The 6,000-nt window shown below is 41.3% G+C and overlaps 1 protein-coding gene across 1 annotated transcript in view; it reads right to left on the reverse strand.

The window, feature by feature from the left end:
• The window catches only part of calcrla (calcitonin receptor-like a), a 47,386-nt gene extending 41,952 nt beyond the window's left edge, over positions 1-5,434 (reverse strand). The window contains exon 1 of the mRNA XM_038282908.1: positions 5,203-5,434. The gene's annotated coding sequence lies outside the window, so the exon portion shown is untranslated. The remainder of the gene's footprint in view (positions 1-5,202) is intronic.
• Between the last annotated feature and the right edge of the window lie 566 nt (positions 5,435-6,000).

Below are 6,000 nucleotides of genomic sequence, written 5' to 3' on the forward strand. Positions count from 1 at the left end.
AAACAGAGGGGGTGGACTCAAATTTCAGCTTTCGAAAACCTACAATGCAGAAATTGAGTTGATCCCTTCTCGCTATCATCACAACCCCAACCCCATACAGGGTAGAAGAAGACCTTGCCTATTCAGCAAGGCCAGTTACCCCCCCTTTCAGAGACTTAGACAGGTATGGGGTACCCCATTCCAAAGGGGTAGTCCCGTTCGTCCTTTTCAAAACAAGGCTTTGTTGGGCTACTTTATAAAACCTCGAACTCAACATTATTCCTGACATTCTGAATCAAAAAAGCTTCCTGGATGGGAAGTGAAACGTCTTCAAACTTGGAAGCAAAGTCCAGTGGATCGTTTTTTTAAACTTTTTTGGATTGTCTGTAGACGCCTGATGCTCGCAGGCTGCATAAAATGTCCTTTGTTTATGTGTATATTCATTTTTATTGTGCAAACGTAACTCCTATGTCATTTTTTTTAGACGTCACTACCAAGACGTTCAGCTAATCAGCAATGCCATGCTGGTAGGACAAATTGTGACAATGCCCATCAGCACCTAGGTCCAGTCACCATAGCTCCTCTGGTACCAGACCAGTCTGCTCTGCCTTCTGTATGAGGTTGAAATGCCAGATCAAATGTTTCCAGCATCTCATCCAAAAGAATGCCCATCTTGCATCACATCCCACTGGTCCAATACATTTGACAAGCTGGAGACAAGTTACAGAGACAGCTCTGAAAGGAACAAAGATCCAGCTTAGTGTTAGCTTACTTAGCATTAGCAGCAGGAGGAGTGAGTGGAGGCAACAGGTGGAGGACTTAACACTCACTCTTTGTCTCTCAGTGTTACCACATACAGGAAAACATCCACTTGTTTGCATTAAGGAATGTTCTGGCTCTTGTGTTTCATCTCTATCATCTTCTAAGTCTTGGCTACTGTGGTCTCTGAGTGGAAAGCTTCATTAATTGTATTGGAACGAAACCAGGAATTTGACAGTAACTGACAGTGAAGCCGCTTTGGTCGTGGCAAGGAAAGATTCCCATGTCTGAAACTGACGCAAAACCAAGACTTAGAAGACGAGGTTTCAAGATAGTACCAAGTACTTAGAGAGTGCGGATATTCATCTCAAGACAATTACAGGTACTTGGGAATGGTCACAAGTACCTGTGAGCACACTAGTCTCAGTCAGATCAAGCAGAAAACCCTTAAGGATTGGTATGTTTGAAGCCCATTTCATTCTCGCAGACACAATGCCTTCACCATTTAGATTTCAAGAGGTTTTTCCCCATTGACCTGCTTTTCTGTCCCATTTTAGGTGGGCTCGTATGGCACACAGTATTTTCTTTTCAAGGGTTTTTCACAATCTGTAGATCGTTGTGATATGAATGGGTCAAATCATAAGATGTCTCTAAATGTTTATTGTTGTCAACATTTGCGATGAGTTGTTGTTTTTCCACCATGATTTACCACAAATACAAATTGAGCAAATTCAGTTGTTGGGCCGCAATAGTTGAACTAGCTCAGTGTTTAATTCCACTGGCTGAAAATATCTTGTATTTCATTGTTTGCAACTGCATAGCATTCCAAACTGTAAAACAAGTCTACTCTGAGAAGGAATATTTCATATAAAACATGTTTTTTTATATATTATTTATTTTTCGTCAAATTTTCTAATGAACCTAAAGGGAAAAGATTTCTGGTGCTATCACAAAATAATCTAACAATATATCTTTAAGCAATATCGCCCAGCCCTAGCTAATACATAGAGTCATTGTTTGAAGTAAATTCCATCAACAGGTTCATAAACAGCAAATAATTGTGTAAAAGTGTGATATTTTCAAATTAAAAGATAGCAGCTCTTGTAATTAAATAAGAGGTTATTTTCAATGAGTGGAAAACATTTAAGTCATGTTGACATTGAAATAACGTTTAAATTTATAAAAAAAATAAATAAATACAAATATGACTAAAAGACAATAACTAGCTTATACTTTTCTTGACGCAGAAGAAAAAACTAATGAAAAAAATTCAAACCAAAGCTTTAAATGATAAAACAGAGGGTTGGGGTGTAAAGTTGGACAGGATGTAAATAAAAAGGATTAGGGCCATTGAAAAAAAGGAACCCACTAAAAAAGTCAAAATTCAGATTTTGATCTCAGAATTCTTATTTTTTTTTTTACCTTTTTTCCCACAGAATTCTCACTTCTTCCTAAGAACTTCACCGTTTTTTCTTAGATTTCTCTTTATTTTTTTCTCTTAATTTTACTTTTTTCTCAGAATTGAAACTTATTTTCCAATGGCGCTAATTCTCTTCCGTAAACATCACATTTTAAAATATTTCTCTTTAAGAAATGGTCCATCCAATTGAAATACATATTTTGGAAACAGCACTGCTGTTGACAATCCCACATTCAACAGCTGCTTTCCCAACACTGACAGTAAAACTTCGGTGTCACGTTCTACGGGTTGGATGTCACAAAATGGACGTTTCCCCATCACAACCCAGAGATGTTCAAAAGACGTTTTTCTGAAGACAACAGTGACAGAGAGACTGTATTGGTCGCTGCGGCGTCCCGTCTATCTGGCTTCACCAAGCTGTCCAAATCTTATCCCAACATACAGCTAAAATGCCTCTCATTTAACACGACATGTATAAGGAGCCATTTTATTTGTGAACTGGAAGAAACTGCATCCTCTATGTCTCGTTCTCGCAAAATTTACAGAAACAGCTGGAAAACGTGTAACAAGCTGAAATAGAAATAGATAGTAGACAGCAGTAGCCTCATGCTTGATGAAATTGGGACTATGGAATGCAGAAAAGATAAACTAAGGAAAAACGCTAAATATGAGGAAAAGTCAGAGGCCCAGCACCTGATAAACCCTTCATAACCTGCCTCCATACCTGTTGTTCTGCATGTGGGCGGTATTGTATCCCAACAGAAGCAGGTCCTCATAAAGTTTTATCTTCTTCTCATGAGAGAGTGAGTTTGCTGCTGTATTGCTTTCCAGGGATTGAAATAAATGTTTGGGGTTATAGAATTATACCTAGGGGGAGTGGTGGTCTAGTGATTAGGGCATGTTGTGTTCCAGAGGTTCTTAGCTCAATCCCCACTCCCACTCTGGGTCCCCGAGCAAGACCCTTAACCCACACTGCTCCCAAAGGGGATGGGTTATATGCAGAGAGTTAATTCCGTTGCTCTGTACTTGTCACAGTGTAATGAAAACAAAGTCAATTTCTATTCTAAATATAATAAAGGATTAAGATAAGCTTTAATAGAACACATTAGAATATCCATCAGCCAATCAGACGAGGGCATAATGAAGCTGCATATTTTGCTTCTTTTTTTACCTCTTGTAATATGAGAGCTATAACCAAATAGTAATAACTGCTCCCCAAAAGAATGGGTCAAAATAAAGGAAACAAATTCCCCCGTTGTGGAACAATAAAGGAATTTTTTTTTTTTTTTTTTTTTTATGTGATCACTTATCTTTAGACTGACTTTAAGTGCTTGTTAACATCTCAAGACGCAACAGATGAGGGTCTTAATTTATGGAAATTTACCAATATTAAATTGGTAAATCATCGTTATAGTTTCTTTTTTTTGCAAAGTGATGAGTTCCCCTCATGGACACAAATAGCCATGAACTCCAGTCATCTCTGGACTGGAGGTTATCTCTGTTCACCTCCATCAGAACAACTCCTGAGCATCACATCCGCCTCCTACACACAACCATCACTATTAGCACCATCCGCTTTCATGGCCAATGTCCAGCATGTCCATATCTGCTGTTGTTTATGTAACCATGCAGAGGACTTATTAAGTGGAGACCAGTCCACCCATCATGGTCTTCAAAGTCCCACAGTGGTGGTTCTAGACCAAATTAACCAGGGAGGTCAGGGTGGGGCCGATTCTTTTTCATGGACAAACCGAACAAAATAACTAAAAACTGAAAAAGTCGAAAGTTCATTATTTGACATACAAAGTGAACCAAAGAGACATCTGCAGCAGAAAAAACAACAACAATCAGTTCAATATGATTGAAGCTAGAAGTGCAACAACTTCATTTGCAAAACATAAATAAAATAAAACTGTAAAACTAAAAATATTAAATAGTCCAAGAAACCTATCGGTTCTGGCTCTGATGCATATCATAATATATTCATCATTAACATATTCTCTATTTTGTATTTGATTCAGGCGACACAACAGGAGCAATTACCATATCTACAGAGACACTGGCCCCTGTTGGCCCCTGGGATCACCCATGACTCCCCCCAACTGTTCCAGGGGAAGCTTAAGATTTCAGAATTCTCAAAAGCAAATATGAGACACATTTCCTATCCCTGAAAACCACAGACTGAACCAGGGAGCAGAAGCAGCCGCAACGGAGTCCAACCCGCAGTGGGATCAAGCTTGACCCGAGGAGTTCAGCCCAGACTGGGACTAACTTTAGGTTCAGACAGCGTGAAACAACCAGTATGCACTTCCAGTTCAATCAGCAAAGAATATCAGAAGCTGCTCCAAAGAAGCACTCAGCTTTGAGCTGGTCTCTGACCTTTCACCTCCACCTTATCAACACCAGAGCATCACACCTTCCTCCTACGCACCAGCACCTCCATCCATCCTCTTCTCCATCATCCAGCCTACAAACTTCCAGCATGTCCAAATCTGCTGCTGCTGCTTATGTAACCATGCAGATGATTTAGCAAGCAGAGAGCATGATGGCTGGACTGGGAGGCTCAGCTGAACGCTTCACTGCTCTCCAGTTTAATCAGAGTGGAAGGAGCCTGGGTGGGATTCAAGCTTTCTGTGGGGGCCATTTGTCAATCTGTGGAAGGGATGGCAGCTCTGGATTGTTCAGCAGAAATCCTGCAGCTGACTCAGCGCTGCTTCCAGACAATCAATGGACATTTAATATCAAAGCCGACCGCTTGGAACCGTTTTAACGCGCAGTCTGCCACAGACTGTGGCCATGCTGCAATACAGTGATCACGGTTTGACACGCCGTGCGTGGATTTTCCTCCACGCTCACACCTCCTGACAGCAAAGCAATGCAGATTAAATGAGGACGGATCCAGATGCGCTCAGTTCAGACATGCAGAACCGTTTTTGTTTTTTTTTCTCTGCTCCAAACTGACTCCTGTCAGCGATCGGCAGGAACGTCCCTAAAAAAAACAAAAACGGACTAAATGAATCCTGATCCATTCCAGCTTTTCTTACCAGAAACAGAGATCCAGCACGCGCTCCAGTCCTCTGGTTCTGCTCAGGGTTCGGTTCGGTTCCTGCTCGGCTCGGTGATCCAAACACAGCGGACCTCCGCGGCTCTATGCGCGCAGCTCAGGCGGCTTCAGCTTGACGTTGGAAGTCAGCCCACTGCTTCCTGTTACATCACCGTGGAGTGGAGTGGAGTGGAGAACCCACAGCTGAGGAGCTGCGAGCAGAGTGGACACTTTCACCCACCCACTCCCACGCTCTCTACATTGGCTTATTCTGGGCGGATTTCCATACAGAGAGGCCGTTTGATGCAGAAACGTGAGCTGCCTGCAGAGCAGATGTTTGGGCTGACCCAGAGCAAAGGGTCTGGACAAAAGACTTCAAAAAGTGCTTCCTTGCTCATTTTAAATAATTTTACTTACAGAAACGCATCACATACTTTATTCATTGAAAACTTTAGAAAATATGTCTTATTACATGAACAAAAAGGCTAAAAATCATAGTGAAAGCCTAAAACTGGACCTGCAGAGATCCCAGTCTGGGTCTCAAGAGGTCATGAAGTGAATCTGGGAGGATTTCAATGTTTTCTTGCACAGGATAAACCTCATCAGAGGTCACTGCTGGCCTGCAAACTTCCTTCTACATGAGAAATCATTTCTGATGTCTTGTTTTAACTCCAGACACTATTTCATATTAACAGCTATTAGCAGCCAATGCTGCAGGCCCTTTTAGAGTATAAAAAATGCAATTTTTTTGGCCCCGATACCGATATCCGATACGTTGCTGTGCAGTATTGGCTGATAC

The sequence above is a fragment of the Cyprinodon tularosa genome, unplaced genomic scaffold (genome assembly GCF_016077235.1).
Source record: "Cyprinodon tularosa strain WSP-4 unplaced genomic scaffold, ASM1607723v1 ctg189, whole genome shotgun sequence".
Taxonomy (NCBI): domain Eukaryota; kingdom Metazoa; phylum Chordata; class Actinopteri; order Cyprinodontiformes; family Cyprinodontidae; genus Cyprinodon; species Cyprinodon tularosa.